Below are 17,760 nucleotides of genomic sequence, written 5' to 3' on the forward strand. Positions count from 1 at the left end.
ATACTGTCTTGTAGGGTAAATACAAAGTGACAAAGCAAGTCAGACAACCAGGACATGTGGTGCTTTCGACGGTGCACTTACAAATGTAGAAAATGAGGATAACTTTAATCTCGGTTTTTATAGATCACGTACTAAAAGCTGTAGTAATTTAAAATAAATATGAAACGTGTTTTAAAACGGCCAAAGAATGAATAAAAATCATGGTGGGGTAATGTTCATACAAAGCCCATAATACATACATAAATATTAAACTGGCAATTTAAAGGAATTTCTACACAAAAATGAAAGAGGAACTGTACGAAGAAAGGGGCAGTTGTCGTTACAGAGCATACTGTGCAATTAATAGCTTTGTAAGTTAGAAATTACAGCTTCAAGCACTAGTCAAAAGAAGCACCAACAGCAGACACCAAAAACCTACAGGTTAAGCCTATACTGTGCCAAGGTTATCAGAGCTCATTATTATTTTAATGCTACTCTAATCTGAACAGTGTAGCAGTCAAATACTTCTGTTTAGTGGAGTCTCACAATCCTACTGTGGGAGGGATGGGTTGTATGAAAATGGGTAGACAAGTTATGCCAATTACGGGTCCAGTTTTTCTCCTATAGGTTCACAGGTAGGTACTAGGCTATCTGTGAGAGGGCATGTATAAGCCTAGCCAGTGTCGGCTTTTGCCGTCCCACTGATTAACTGATCCTCTGTCAAGAAGAGCCAATAAAGTGATCCCAGGGGTGTATTTTCTGTTACCCAATATACTAGTCAAGGTTTCTCTTGAAGAGGGTTAGAGAGCTCTGTCTGATGTAATTTGGAATTTTCTTCCAAAGCATGGGGAGTCTCGGACTGGAATCCCTCCAGCATGTTCTACTTATTGTGGGGTTTAGCTCACTAGAGCGCGTGGCTCGCAGTGACTTAAGATTTCTTTAGGTGGAGCATGTCCATCAATTCTGAGTTGGACATTTTATTTATTTATTGCAGTTGGTTTACCAGGATAGTCCATTGGGCCTTAAAGAACCCGTTTTCAATGGAGTCCTGGGGAGAAAAGCTCCAAAAACAAAATAAACATTCAACATTAGACAGTGACAATCTAGGTAGAGAGAGATACTATGTAGGTACAATGAAAGTAAAAACTAATCCAATATAGAATAGCAGTCAGCTAATACATTGAAAAGTAACATGATAGTAATACAACAATTGTAGAATTTAGTACAGTTTAGAGAACAAACATAGTAGCTAAAAAAAATAGAATATGGTATTGAAAGATATTCAGTTGAGTTAGTTATGTGGGGTGGGAGTAAGAGCATTCCCACTGTGATGTTAGATGCAAGAAAAGAGACTTTTTGAAGGTCGAGTGGTTAGAGGTGGTGCGGATGAGTGGAGGTAAGGAGTTCCAGAGGCGTGCGAGGCTGAAGGAAAGAAGGTTTTTGCCTGGGGGATGAGTAGGTTTGTGCACTTCCAGTACATTTTGATTATTTGACCTTAGAACTCTGTTAGGTAGGTGCATTTTAAAGGCAGAGGAAAGGGAGGGACAGAGGGAGGGGTTTAGAATAAGCTTATGGGCTAGAGTTAGTTGAGTGTAAGTTAATTGATTAGGAAGTTGGAGGGAGAAACAGTGGTGAGTGGAGGACTTATGGCTGGTGGCGAATCTTGCAATTTTGTCATAGCAGGAGGCAAGCTGTTTTTTTAGTGAGGACTGTAGATTAGTTAGTAGTGGGGCGCCATAGAGAAGGGAGGGGATAAGGAAGAAAGTAGAGAGAGTAATTTTAGTGACAGATGTGAGGTAGGCATTCTGTCTGTAAAGCATGCCAAGTTTTTGATGTGTTTTTTTGATGTTTATTTGCAGGTGGGAGTAAGTTGATAGTCGATTTTGACCCCGAGTAGTTTGGTCTCTGACACTAATTCTAGAGGAGTGTTGTTTTGTCTAGAATGTATTCATGTTGGGAGGAGTGACTTTGGAAGGAGTAAATAACATTAGTTTGGTCTTGGTGGCATTGAGAGCCAGGTGATTGCTTAGCATCCATAGCTCTGTGGAAGAGAAGGCATCTTGAGTAAGTTTTTGTAGTTAGTGATAGATGAGGCAGAACAGATGATAGTCAAGTCATCTGCATATTGGATGATGCTAGAGAATGGGATTAATTTGTGGAAGTCATTAATAAAAATATTGAAGAGAAGAGGACCCAGTATGGAGCCTTGTGGAACTCCTGTAGGGGTGTTAAGGAAGGACGAAGTGGCTTTTTTCCATTTTACCGCTTGATTTCTATTAGATAGATAACTAGAGAACCAGTTCAGAGAGGAGGAGGATAGGTAGAGTTTGGAGAGTTTAGTTAAGAGGAGGCTGTGTGAAATGGTATCGAAGGCTTTGGAAAGGTCAAGTAGTAAGGCGGAAACAATTTGTCAAGAGTCATGGGCTTTATTTACGATTTCAAGGAAGGAGAGGAGGGCAGTCATGGTGCTATGATTAGGTCTAAAACCATGCTGTGTGGGAGTTAAGATTGTTGTCTAGGAGGTGAGGAAGGAATTGGAGATGGACGCATTTCTCTAGGATTTTAGAAATGGGAGATAGGATGGCTATGGGACGGAAGTTAGTAATGTTATTATTGTTACCACCTTTGTGTAGAGGTAAAATAAAGGCTCGTTTCCAGATTTGGGGAACTGTGCATTCTTGTACGGAACGGTTAATTAAGATGCTAATTGGGTAGGCAAGAGTTTCAGCAGCAATACTGAGAAAGTAAGAAGGGATATTGTCAGGAGCATTGGTACATGGTTTCAATTTCTGAAGGAGTTTCTTTAAGTGCAGTCAGGAAGGGGGGAGTTTTGAGGTGGAAGTGAGGAAGGAATTTGTGTAGAACAGGGGATAGAGGAGTTAGTTGGTGGGGAGTTGGGTGTAGATGTAGAGAGAGTGGGGGTGGGTAAGGCGGTATTGGATGGTAGGGAGGTGTTTGAGAATGAGGAGGTCAATTTGGAAATAAGAGTCAATAAAGAAGGAATTAAATTGGGTGGCTAAATCAAGTTCTGGAGCATTAGGGTCAGGGGTAGGAGTATCTGGTTTGCTAGGGTGGAGGAGAGTAGAGACCCCTTTCCAGAATTTTTGAGGGTTGTTTTTGTTATGGTTTTGGAGTGTAGAAAAATAGTTCTGACGATCAAAAATAATAAGTTTTTTTACTTTTTTGGAGCATTTTATATTCATTAAGGAGTGGTGCTTTCTTATGTTTTTGATAGCGTGCCCAGACTTTGTCTCTCTGTCTCATGGCAGCAAGGGTACTTTTGGAGAGCCAAGGGGCTGATTTAGTTTTTATTCTCTTTACCCGTAAGGGAGCTTGGGAGTCTAGTAATTTTAAGAAATGTAGGAGTTGAAATATGAGACTGCATTGTCTAGAGAAAGTGTTTTTAAGCAGTTCCAATTAATTGCTTGTAGCAAGTTTGAAAAGGTTATTGGGTCGAAGTTTCTTTGGTCGCGAATTGTAATATAGTTATGGGTTCGTTGAAGGATGGCTTTGTAAGTCAGACAGAGATCACCTCTGAGTAAGCGATATGCCGAGTACAGCTGAAGTTGGGCTACATGACATACGTTTGAGACCAGTAATCCTCTTTGCGAGGTACTTTTGTGGTCTTTCCAACTGTTGAAGTGCCTTGTGAGGTACATCCCAAATGGGGCATTGTACTATATGATGGGTACAAGGAGTGACGAGTAGAGGGCCACTATAACCTCTTTCTAGATGCGATTCCCTTTAGTAATTAGATGGGCCACAAAGGATTTCCTAACTACTTTGGCAATATGATTGTCAAAGGAGAGATTAATATCTACCTGGGTCCCCAGATCTCTTATTACCTCTTCTGTATTAAGGGGGCTGCCACCCAATTCGTGGGTTTTGTTTTTCCCAAACGGGGTGACTATGCATTTTTTGGCATTTAGCTTGTACCTTAAGAGCCTGGTTATATTCTGAAGTTGTGAAAGACTGCTGGAGAGAGATACAAAAACCCGACCCCTAGGCTGTTATTTTAGTTTTACTTGTTAAGTAGCATAGACCACTGATCACAATGGACCATTTTAAGTGTCCAACAGAAAAAAAAAAAAAGCAGGGTGGTGGTTTCAAAGTGCAGTAGAAGCCAGCGGCCTTTCTGTGTGCCCGTTTAGATACGAGAGGGATGAAGTCTGTTCATCTGCAAATGTGAATGGCCATTTTCTGCTGGGCTTTAAAACTTCAGAGCAACATAAGACTAGTGAGATTTTGCATTGTGGTAAGGATGAAAAACAATCGCAGACCAAATACTGTAATCAATTTTTTGCGTCAGTGAGTGGTGGTAAGAGGCATAACACCAAAGGATGCAAGTTACTTACACCAGAAACTAGATTAAAAACTGCATAAGAAAATGCAGACAAATGCTACGTGGGGGGAAAAAAAACTAGATCCGACACGTTTGCCTCTACAATTCACTAAAAACAACAAACAAAATGTTCAAGACGTATTCTGTTAGCATAATAATGAGCGACAAGTACTAAGCGTAAACTAACCTCACTGGGCGTCAACAAGCAACTACAGCAGTCCAATTCAGAGAAATCCTATACAGCAACGATTCCACGTAAGGGAGAATGGAGGTGGGGGTGCGGGCGCAGGATGTACAATTCCAAAAGTGAAAACATGTCACGCGCTTGTATACCCAAACGAAATGGCAAGAAAAAATACTCCCCATCTTCTATAAAGGAAACGAACGGAAAACGTAATACCACGGTAGACCTCCACTCCCTGGCTTCCACTCTAGCTCAAGCAATCCAGACACTTCCCCAAGCATACGTGCTCTTCCCGGATACAGAAACTGTATCGGAGCCAAGCAAACACAAACAATGGTAAACAGCCAAGGGAAACAGTAAATGATGTAACTTCTTATCTACAGACACCATAAAAAAACACTACAAAATGAGATACCTCAGCCAAAAATTAAAGCAAAAAGGTTTAGGCATTCATGTGACAACTGATGGTATTTTAAAGAGAGAAATGACACTTAGAAGTGTTACCCAACTGAGGAAAGGGAGAATAAAAGATGTTTAGCATAACACATTAGCTTAATGGGTCGAAATAACTGCACTGTATAGGCTCACCAGGGAAAACAGGACCGCGCATAAACCGGGCTGTAACTTGGATAATTCCAGTTTTTACACAAAAATCTTAAACCTAGCACTTACGAAAAGATAAGCCGATCATCGAGTGATCAGAAAAAAATGTAAGCATTATTTTAAACTGTTCCCCCTTAACACCATTGAAGAGGCCATTTACAATATCCATGGAAGAAAACAAAGTACCTGTTGGCAACAGCATTAGCTGGACGAGTTCTGTGTTTTTAAGAGAATTATCAAATAAAATCAAGACTGCATAACATACCTAACTATTATAAGTACATATGGGAAGAAAAAAATTACAAACTCGGATCAAAAATAATATACCACAAATATAAATTATATAAAATAAAAATAAACATACCTAATTCTTTCTTGTCCTCCAATCCTTAGTTTGGATTCAGAAAACCCTTATAAACCAAAGTTATACACACTCCTACTTGTAACGAAAGATGCTTTTGATTGGCTGGCTTAGATGGCTCCCTGTGACCTATTCATTGTGCTGGAAGCGTGTGACTAACAGGCACGTGATATTCCCTGTCCGGCTGTGACCTCTCGTAACCAGTGAGTTTTTGTTTTTTTGGGGGGGGGGTAAGAGCGATGAACACGTGTTGTACTGCAGTATAGACTGAAAGCAAACCATATGTCAAGGGGGTAAAGAGTTTATTTTTCTCTTTATGTACTGGTTAGAGCATTACTTCCTCTCGAAAGTTAAAAATATGTGGTTATTACACTGGGTTGTTAAACAATGGATTGGGTCACCATGTACTAATGCATTACTTCCTCTCGAAAGTTAAAAATATGTGGTTATTACACTGGGTTGTTAAACAATGGATTGGGTCACCATGTACTAATTTCCATCAGTAAGATGGTGGGGCTTCTTGTACCTGTCGATACAGTTTCTGCACGTCAAGATCATCTATTTTAATGCTTCGGGGAACTGCATTTTCAGTTACAAAACCAGAACTATAGTTAGTGTAAAGAAACAGTTCAGATTATGTTTGGTACCAGAGTTGGTCTTCGCATTTTGGGGGCTCCCTAGACATTTCTAGTCAAATATTACCTTGTCTTTGCCAGCTCTCCTAAGCAAACTTTTAGTTTATGCTGTAAATTTGTAGGTGTAGTATGCACAGACTGACCTGAAGCCACTTATTTTGGCTTTTTCCCCGGTTAGGGGTCACCTCAGCAGATCAACAGTCCCAGAACAATTGGCAATGGAGTTTTACAGTGTCAAGTTATCAGCCTGGTGCCCAACCTTCCACAGAAGGCACACACACACACACACACACACACACACACACACACACACACACACACACACACACACACACACACACACACACACACACACACACACACACACACACACACACACACACACACAGGGGCAATTTAGAGTGTCCAATTCACCTACATCATGTTTTCTTGATGTGGGAGGAAACTGGAGTACCCGGAGGAAAACCGCACGGCCACAGGGAGGACATGCAGACTCTGCACAGAAGGCACTTCAGCTGAGAATCGAACCAGAGAACCTCTTGTTGTGAGGTGGCAATGCTAACCGCTGCACCACCAACCTGAAGCCACAATGCTCTTATAGCAGGCCCAGGTACCACACTATATTGGTCCATCTCACAAAGGGACATTTATAGTTACTGGCATTTAGTTGCAACAGTGATGCATTACAACAATTCTACCTACAGGGCTAGACTTGGGTGAAATGACACCCCAGGCACTCCTTATTGTTTCAGCACCCCCCCCCCCTCCCACACACACAATCTGCAGTGCTCTCCTCTCTTTATCCTATCCTGGGTTCTCCATATCATGCACTTTACTTTTTTTTCCTTTTCACACATTTTGCCTTACTCTTCAGCCTTTTCAAGAAATCATAACTTTCTATATGCTCTGAAGTGAATTTAGATTTTTTTCTTTTCCATGACTTGAACAGAAATTATGATTAAGGAAAGTAATTCATTGTTGTTGTTCAACTTTTGTTTTTCTTGCATTCTTTCAACACAGCTTTCCTGACCAAGACAGCACAGTAATAACCATTTAGGAAATAGCTCAGTTAAGCCAGTGCCTCCAAAAGTCATAGAGGTTACAAATGCTCTAGAATGTATTTTAGAGCACTTCCCACCTTTTTAATCCAATGGTGACCTAAACATAAATCATGAGTAAGAAAAGAATTTCAGTCTTATTTTTTTTTCTTTCAATGAATATCTAAGTTGTGCCCATTGCTTAATGCTGACAAAACAGCTCACAATATTTATTTATTTATTTTACATTTGTTAACTGCCTTCTGTGTGGAGTCTGCATGTCCTCCCCACAGCTGGATAGCGTTTGAAAGACACGCCTGCATAAATGGGCGTGCCTTCATTGAAGGTTGGGCGTCGAGCTGGCATCTCGGCGTTTCGTAAAAAAATAAATAAATCTACTGCCAATCATTAGCAAACCGGAGTTCCGCTGTGGCGACCCCTTACCGGGAAAAGCCGAAAGACAAACAACAACATTTGTTAACTGGGGGTGTCTGACTGAGGCGAAAAGGCCCTTTTTCAGCAGAGGCCCGGGGAGAAAAGCTCCACAAAGAAAAATTACAGATACATTTAACCCCAGGAGTCATGAAGCTCGGCGCAAGGACGGCGGTAGGCTTGCGCCGACAGTGCGGCGTGAAGATGGCGCAGGAGCGCCAAATGCATATTAATGAAGGCGTGTTGCCACCACAGCCATGTGCACAGGAAAGGAGCGCAAGTGCATAGGGCGTGTCAAAGTGCCGCACGGAGGCGTTGAAATGCCAGCTGTCGACATGCAACCTAAAATGCTTGCATATAACAAGTTGCAGGATAGTAATCACATCTGTCAGTGTCTGTGGATACTGAAACGTATGCAAAGCATGCAAGAAAGTTCCTGCAAACACAAAATGAAGAAGCAAACACAAATGCACGGTAGGGAATAACGGGTCCCTATCCTGCGAACAAATGACATGGAAGACTGTGTGGCCGTAGTCCAATGCAGTGTAGATAGCTATACCAAGTGGAAGTGAAACGCATCATATGTTAGCGAGCCACCAGTAGGTCGTCCAGCCCAATGGTGAGGGTCACCAGCTGACCCATAATGTGAGGGAGGGTACACAGCTGGACAAATGTGTCCATAACAAAATACACGATAAATGTACATATCTAGCGACCGTATGTCCGAATCATATCCCACAAGGCATGTAATAGTCACATACAAAAGGTATGTCCGCATTTCACATACCAAATGTGATAGGAAATAGAATAAGCATGTAAACGAAACAGAAGGAGCATATAAACAGCTACAACAATAAGGAAACATGTAGGCTGAAAGGAACAGTATTATCCGTACCGTCGACTGTGGGGACATGTTGTCCAGTACAGTCGGATATGTGTATGAAATATATCCCATCCTGGACATAGGAAAAGGTGGCATCCTACCAATGAGTAGAACAGTCTGCCAAAATCTGGAAATCAGCAGTACAAGCCGAACTTGTCAGGATGTGTCACAGTTTAACGGGTAGTACCCGGGTATACCAAGCATGTAATGAAAGTTAAGTATGGGCGTGTACTTATGTGCGTGAGGTATAGCATGTGGAAAGCAAACATGGCAGGGTAGTCCACACAACCATACAGGTACCCGACACATGTAGGGTATTCACTGTGTTACTCTGGCCATGTCATGGGCCAACAACCAAAGCAGTGATGTATGGGGTGTGAGGAATCTCTGTGTGGGGGGATGTGTAATGGTACAATCCTCCAAGGCGATACTGTATCTTATACAGAATAGGTGAACTGGAGGTGTATGAGGGAGCAGCAGGTGAAGCTGAAAGAAACATAAACACATGTATAAACAGCTGCAATACAACCAGACAGGCCATACTGTAGAACACAATCCCACAAACATATGAATATTGAAATGTGCGATACAAATGTATAGACATGTCACCGGCACATACCCACAGATTGGTCCTGATGGAACTGGCCATAACAAATGCAACACACCTGGATGCATAATGGACTACCCAGCATCCCCTCCACATCACACAACCCGCTCCCTTACCTGAACGTCCACCAAATCCAGCCATACTTGGCCTACTGGTTTGGTGCAGGCACAGCTACACATAGTGACCACTACGCATATGTAGTAGGTAGTGTCACCCTAGGCAGTTGCAGGATTGCACACTATGTATCCCTTGCATTTTAAACCACCAGCACATTTTCTTACAGCCAGAAAAATGTTCGGTATTCGTCTTGTTTTGGACCGGTCCAATTTTTGGGATATCCCTCATGGGATACATAACCTGTGTAAACATTAGAATGGAAGACACGAAGTCCAGTTCTGTAGATATCTGGATACAAGTTGGAATGTGCATTAGAGGTGCACGACACTGTCCAGCCCTAAATGGTTATGCATAACCTACTACCCAGGATCAAACACCTGCCCATGATGCACATGTCCCGACATGAATAAGTGGGAGAATATATTGCACACATCCGCATAGTGGCACATGGTATAAGGGTGATGAAGGCACTGACGTAAACAGGATACCCCTGATCCACTGTGTGAGGGACAATTAATGTGTGTGTAGGTGTGACCTGACCAACAATGGTACAATGCCAAATGTCTTGTGACCATAGGGAATAACTATGCACTATACTGCATGTAACAGTTGCCGAAAGCGGTCATGTCAGGATAGAATAAACGTAATTCGTACAAGAAACAGGCAAACAACAAAAGTGCCAAAGGTATAAGGCTTACAGCTAGGAAACAAATGACTGTTCTAAACCTGCAGTGACCGTGGCTATGTGTTGGGCCAAACAATCTGGTGTCCGCAGTAGGGTTCTCATCTGTCCTGCTTTGCGAGGGATAGTCCATCACTGGACAGTTGTGTCCTGACAAAAGACATTGCAAATGGCAAATGTCCTGGGATTGTAGGACATAATCATGTCCCATATGTTATGTAATAGTAGCAGAAAATAATTATTGCAGTATCTATAATACCTAAATGTTACAAGAAACAGAATAAGCAAATAAACCGCTACAACAATAGGCTTTAATGTAGGCAAATAAGTAAAATTCTATCCGTTGTACTGACCGTGGGTATGTGTCGGCTTGCAAAACCTGGTGTGTTCCAAAAATGTCCCATCTTGGCCATTTGAAAAGGTGCCAACCCTAGTCACCGGAATGCAGCACACCCGTACATATGACAATGTCAGTGATACCAATGGTCAGAGCATTCGCACAATAACTGACCAGACCCTTAAAAACTCACAAAGCCAGTGTCCTTTGGGGGAAAGGTGTTGAATGAGAATTACTTACAACAATGAAGAGTACTAGATACATTTAACTGCAGACAATTAGTAGTATTACGAATCTCTCAACATGTTCCAAGTAAATAGTACTAATATGGTAGAAGTGTCCGTGATTGTCCCTGAGTTGTTATAGCCTTGTTCCTGTAGACACGAGTCCCAGAGTATCAGAGAGGTCCATACACAGAAGTAGACCAACCAACTTTCCCAGCTGTTGACAAGACTATTGCATACCTGTAGTGATTTCATAACAAATGTCCAGAATAATATTCATTGTATGTATAAATGAATGAAATAGTGAAATGGGAAAGGAAACCACCACCCCCAACCTGCATTATGTAGTGGAACCACTCCCCACCCTAAATTATGTAGTGCTGACCCAATAATGTGGACAGAGGTGCCCAAACACCTGTGTCTGTAAACACAGGTAGAATGTTAAACTCTGGAATAACTCTGTCCATGTGCTACATCTGATCTTTGAACAGCACCATAGCAGGGCTACTCATCAGTCAGCCAAGCCTAAACCCAGACCAGCACATGAAAACCCTGATAATCAAACACATCTATGTGCAAGGACTATAAGCGTAGGGGTTATGAATATCCTTGGAGTGAGTAGACTCGCAGCACGGGTCCAGAGCAGTAGGAAACAGGGAATGTCCTAACTGTAGTAGTGCGGTTTTCTCAGCAGGAGAATGGATGCCTGCTGTGTAAGGGAAGCGGTGAGGCATATGTCAGAGTAGCTATGAACCATGGGTATACATATAAATGAGCCAGAACACCAATAGTGTAGTGGTTACAGCATCCACCCAACGTAAAGGCATTCCCGGTGCAAGTACGACTATAGCATATATTAATTGTGTAATGAATGCCTCTGTGCTGTAAAGCCAACAGTTATACATGTAAAGGTGACCGCGTTCGCATGGGTCCGTTAACCGGATTCCATCAAAGTGGTACTGTCATAAGGAATAAGGCACATGTAATCCTAAAGACGTCCCTGTAGACATATGTAACTCAGAATAAGTAGATGCAAGTGGGCCTGTGCGGGTGTACGCGGCTATCAGCATAGCAAATGTATGTTGTCTTCTACAGCTGTAACTTTCATATAAATATATAGTTAGATAGATGTGTGTATAGAGAAGTATCCACAGACATAACAGAAATATGCAATTATATAGCTACATATCTATCTATATATACATATATATATATATATATATATATATAGATATGTTAGGAACGCTGAAAGACGAAAGCAAACCTAAGGGTTGTGAAGGGAATCCAGAGCAAGTTAGGAATTATGAAGTGCTCGCAGCATATATCACATAAAGCTACACAAGTGTGGGTAGAGCACCACTCTCCACATGAGAGGCAGGGCTATACCAGTGGCCATAACATCGTTGAAGTGCTACATCAACATTGTAAACAGATGGAATGTAGGACATGTTGCAACCACCTACACTTGTAACCCGCAAATCGTTCGTAATCCATAACACCAGGAAAGGCACGTATGTGCAAATATGAATGGATGGTGAGCCTGTGAATACACGAGGGGGTACAAAATGTGTGTAGGGCCCCAACGCTGATGAGAGGGCAATGTGTAAAGGTGTGAGATGGCTGCAATATCAGGTGTATAATGTCTGTTATGCGGGGAAACTCAACACGGGTGTGCAGGAGAAACCATGGATATGCGAGTATGGACACAGGAGTGATAGGGTATGTTGTGCCAGGTGCAATGGAGTGGCCCATGGAGGTCAGCTAGTACGTAGTTACGATTCCCAGATAGAGCGTCATTTACGTGGAGACATGCGTGAATGGGCGTATCGTTGTCGGACATTGTGCGTCAGGTCTGGCAGCCCGGCACGTAAAACCTATACGCCACCCATGAGCGGAACGGAGTTCTGCTGTGACAACCCCAAACCGGGAAAAGCAGAAAGACACAACTACAGGAAGACAACAATTTGTCGAGGTACAGTCACAGTAACACAAACACACATCCTATCAACAGTAATAATATGAATGTGTACAGAAACAAACACAGTAGCAGGAATAATAGGCTGCGCATACGAGAAATAGGTCGAATTACACTATCACAACCCAGTTAGCAGCGGCACCCCAGACATGAAAAACCTGCAACATCTGTCCGCTGCATAACGTGCAATATACTGAGCACAAGTTCACCGGAGTGAAGTGTCGGTGTCAGAATGACTAAGGCAATAGTATGCTGTTGAAGCAGGGATAAAACCAATACGCATGTGTAAGTGTCCATGTCCGGGAAATGTATAGGTTAACGGACACACAGATGTATATATAGATAAAAACGTATATATACACATAGCTATAATAATTTACATACACATATCCATACGGATATATATAAATAGGTTACTTCACAGCAATTAGGGGTAACATATTTACAGCCCGGGCATTTGTGACTGGGAGGTCCAATAAAGAAACGTTGTACCCCCCACATCACCCAGCTAGGCCGGACAGACAAGCAGACAGGCAATACAGATCAATACACTGCCGCTGTCCAAAACACCGGTAGGAAAGGACCAGTGGGAGAGTTCTGCAAGGTCTACACTTTAAACATGGATAATGGTGTCCCTTGCGGGACCCCAAAAAGTCAGGTATGACAGAATCTGCCGACACTAATACAAGCAGGATGTAGGTGTACATGGAACAGTAGGTTGTGCAAGTGTGATAATGCATGGGTTGACAAAACATACGACATGTGTCCCGAGATGGGGAGAGTGGGCAATGTGTAGGGGTGTGCTCATACCCCAGCTGCGCTCGCACTAAGTATTTGTCAATACTGCTGTAGAGGGGTGCCAGGTAGGTGGACCATGGGTATGCATTAATGAGCTTAAGTGTGCAGGTACTGGTTGGCAGAGATGTAGTAGGCCCACCCAGTGGAAGTCATTAATATTCCTATGTGGGCATAGCATACGCCTACACCTCCCAAACCTGAAAAGCACATCTACTGGATAGTTTGTAAACCATCGGGGAATACATTGAGACCTACACAGTGCCGTGTACCCGAGTAGCATGAACATCCATAGTTATGTATCAGAATGTAACAAAGTCCAAATAAACACTGCCAGAGCTACTGATATTAGGTGAACAGGTGGCGGAATACAGGTAATGACAGATGACAACATGTATGAGTCATAAGCAGCATGTACCTTGACAAACGTGAATGAATACATATGTTCTGTGACTGTGAATGTGTCTGGTTAATAGAACCAATCATCTAAATGTGTCCCACAGGGTGTTATGCATTGTTCCTGATACGGTGTTCAGTCACACCCATTGGTATGTGAGTTCTGCTACTGACGGAAAGTGCATAAGTTGCTGACCACTTCAGGTAGATGATAGCATAATAGATGAGGTTAAACACCCGTACGCCTGTGAGGGACACACCCTTCTGGGCAGTTGTGTCTTGCAAAATGACAGTTATGGCACATGGCCTGTGCATACCTCTCAACTGTCCCTGATTTTCACGGACGTCCCTGATTTCGACACAAATTTTAACTCTGTCCCTCTTAATCCCATCTAAAACTAGTGACTTTTGGAGGAAAGGTGGTGAATTACACTTAATGAATAATGACAATAATTAAGAGTTATAAACTTCTTTTACTTCAGAAAATGTGTATTAATTCATATGCTCTGATTCTGTCAATGTTTCAAGTTAATAGCACTAATATTTTAAAAGTGCCCCTGATTGTCCCTGATTTTTTCCTGACTTGTCCCTGATTCTGTTGAAATTTGTCCCCAATTGGTTGAGAGGTCTGGGCCTGTGAGTTCAGGAATGGAGGCTATATAGTGTGTGTAGTGGTGTCAGACATCAATTTGTTCTATCAGTAACAGCTACATGTAATAGGAAACAGTATTATCAGTTATAATGCTACATGAATAACCTTAACATATGCAAACTGGGGAGGTCGTCCATGTACTACTGGCTGTGGGTCAGACCTCTCAACCAACTGGGGACAAATTTCAACAGAATCATGAACAAGTCAAGAAAACACAAGGACAATCATGGACACATTTAAAATATTAGAGCTATTAACTGGAAACATTGACAGAATCAGAGCATATGAATTAATACACATTTTCTGAAGTAAAAGAAGTTTGTAACTCTTAATTATTGTCATTATTCATTAAGTGTAATTCGCCACCTTTCCTCCAAACGTCACTAGTTTTAGGAGGGATTAAGAGGGACAGAGTTAAAATTTGATTCAAAATCAGGGACGGCCCTGAAAAGCAGGGACAGTTGAGAGGTATGCTGTGGGTATGTGTTGCCTCGACACATGTGATAGCTCTACATATAGGGTCTATAGGGCCACCACCAGTCTGAACGACCAAAGTGGAACCTGCTCTGTAGAACTGTCAGATGTACCAGGGCAGAACATACTTACAGCCATGCATAGTACAGAAATATACATATCGGAGCAAATCAAAGCATAGTCTAGCAGCAGTATAGTTGCTTATGCTACTACATATGACATATCAACGTGTCAGGTATACAATACTTGTAACAAGCAACCAGTACAGACACCTACAACATGAGAAGGTCCCCTAATTAGGACAGTTGCAATGGCTAGAGTATTGTCCATACCACTCAACTGTCCCTGAATGTCAGGTACGTCCCTGAGTTTGACTGAAAGTCTAACTGTGTCCTTCTTAATCCCTCCTAAATGTAGTGGCTGTTGAAGGAAAGGTGGTGAATTACACTTACTGACTAATGACAATAAGTAAGAGTTATAAACAACTGTTACGTCAGAATATGTGTATTATGCCATATGCTCTGATTCTGTCAATGTGTCAAGTTAATAGCACTACTTTTGTAAAAGTGTCCCTGTTTTTCATGACCTGTCCCTGATTCTGCAGAAATGTGTCCCCGATTGGTGGAGAGTTCTGGTATTGTCACATGTGATGTGTGATGAGGGACTGTCCCATGCAAAGTGGGAAAGGTGTCACTCCTACAGTCTCCCGTCGTGCAATCTGAAAGGTGGTCAACGTGCAGTTGGTATGCGGTAGCATGACTCGGCAGACAGCTGCATTAACAAACTCAAGTCACATGTCAGCATTGCAGAGTATCGGTTCCCATGTATCAGGCAGATGAGAGCAGATCGTATGAGGAACACGCATATAATATGATTACATCACTGGACAGGCCGCCGAGTCCGTACAGTCGAACGGCTGCCGTCGCAAAATGGTTACACATACCCAATACTGTAGTCATGTAGTCCGATGTAATACGCATCACAAGGGATCGCACACACCCAGCGTGAGTGACAAATGTAAGCAGAAATGTTGGAGAGCGAGCAGCTGTAAGCGTGTTTGTCTACCAGTATGCCAGTAGTGCCCTGTCAAGGAAATGTGGAGTGTAAACGTGTATAAGTTGCTGTGACCAGAGGTCAGCAGTGCTTAACACTGTGCAAACCCACGCACAACAGCTCCCACCTGCTGGACTGTGCCTTACCCAGTTTGTATCCAAAGGTGTCGGCTGTCCGCAAACAAAACCGCCCTATACACGTGATGGTAGAAGTACCCTGCACACATAGCTCATGTGAATGAACAATAGACCATGGCATATGTACAGACAATAGACCGCAAACACCATACAGCGCAGACATCCAACAGTATAGCAATGTACTGGCAGATATGTCCGGACCACTGGTGTGTGCATGCCTGACTGTCCTGTGTTTCAGTATGTGAGCATGCCCAGTATGACTGTTGCACAAGTTGTAGACTGACAATACCATCATGTGTGTGAGCATGCAAAGTGTGGTCAACTGTATTGCATGTGTCACATGTCTAGATAGTTAGTACTGTGTTGCTGACTCCTCCGTTCTACACAGACAGGTGACATGCTGTGTCTGCAGGGTAGCTAATGGTCATGTGGCATTGACAGTTGCTACATGTCTGTATAGCGTGGGGGAACATGTAACCACAGTCCTACACAGCACCGTGGGTGGTGCACATGACTCTCACATGTGTAGGTGTGATGGGGGGCACAGCCAACAGTTGTACACATCTGCTGCTACTGTACTGGTCTGCTGGGTACTCCATGTCAGTGTGTGGACCTATCTAAATTGCTGGTTGGAGGGATACCAGGGTACGTCAGTTCCCAGCATTAATTACTAGCACAGTGGTGTTGGACTTCCTATTACACATCCTACATCAAACAGCCTGGCCTGCTGTCATCTGTGTGTGTCATACGGGGTTGGGGTCAGTCATTGGGCATATCCATAGGCCATCGTATATCATTTGTCTGTATTGGTCCACATCTGTCCAGCTGCATGGAACGTATGTGGGCTGTACGAACACACATGATGGTCAGCCCATAATCTGCAGTGGGTAGGACACCCTGTGTACTACAGGCTACCATTGTGACCCCCGTATGTGCTACAGAGGTCATGGTGCCACTATGGATGTGTACTGTCTGCTGCCCTAACATTTGGCCACCACAGTCACTTGTATGCTCACATGCATACCAGAGCAATGGGTAAGTACACATTCTAATACAACCGCCACTTGTTAGGTCAATAGACATACCCTGTTTGTGTTACAGACTTGAGGACGGTGCTGGAGTGCTGCCTATGTCGGATGCACACAGTGCACCTCCCGTACATGGCCGAGCACAGGTACTGTCATGTTTGGCATCCATTGTACTGTGTGCGGGTCAGAGAGGGGAAATCCGTGGGTACCTACTGTGTCAGTGCATATGCCGTGTGTTGCCTCTTTGCCAAGGGCAGGTCATACTGTGCACGCACTGTCGCCGACTGTGCCCTGCTCAGGTAGTTTCTTCACCAAGTCACACTGTGCCTGTACAGGCCTTGGCAGTGGTGTTGGGCTGTGTGACCCTGCCCCATGCTGTTCCTGCTGCAACTGTTACTGCAGGTTAACATTGTGTAGAGTAGCAAATAACATAACAACATGTATGCATGTAGCTTGTGAATACTGCAGAGCCCCAACAGATGTGTCCGGATACCAGAACTGTGAACCGAGCATCCCAAGCACATGCACATGTATATGTCTTGTCTGTGCATCCGCCTCAGTATGGTGTGAGTGTTGAGGTGTGTGTGCATTGCTGATGGGTGTTATAAGCCACTACACCAGTGTTTACCTAGCATCCCCCACTAGAAAACTGTAGGGGATGTCCACATAGGCATTGGTGTGCTACAGCTGTGTTAGACACCATATATCGGACACATCACAGCTTCCAGGGCAGAGAGCACACACATTCAATCTCATGCCCTGACCATCGCATAGGGCCTAGCTGTTGGAGGGTATGCCCCTGCACTGACTGTAGGCCCTACCCTGCT

General features: G+C 43.1%; 1 protein-coding gene across 2 annotated transcripts in view; it reads right to left on the minus strand.

Moving 5' to 3' along the window:
- LOC122795917 (procathepsin L-like) overlaps window positions 1–5,583 on the minus strand; it is a 62,741-nt gene extending 57,158 nt beyond the window's left edge. Inside the window, exon 1 of one of the 2 annotated variants that reach the window (XM_044064396.1) lies at window positions 5,473–5,583. The gene's annotated coding sequence lies outside the window, so the exon portion shown is untranslated. Of the gene's footprint in view, window positions 1–4,508; window positions 4,756–5,472 lie in introns of those variants that run through there. The other variant, XM_044064397.1, reaches the window with a different exon arrangement.
- Between the last annotated feature and the right edge of the window lie 12,177 nt (window positions 5,584–17,760).

This window comes from Protopterus annectens, chromosome 2.part2, assembly GCF_019279795.1.
Source record: "Protopterus annectens isolate FY-2018-M chromosome 2.part2, PAN1.0, whole genome shotgun sequence".
NCBI classification, from domain to species: domain Eukaryota; kingdom Metazoa; phylum Chordata; order Ceratodontiformes; family Protopteridae; genus Protopterus; species Protopterus annectens.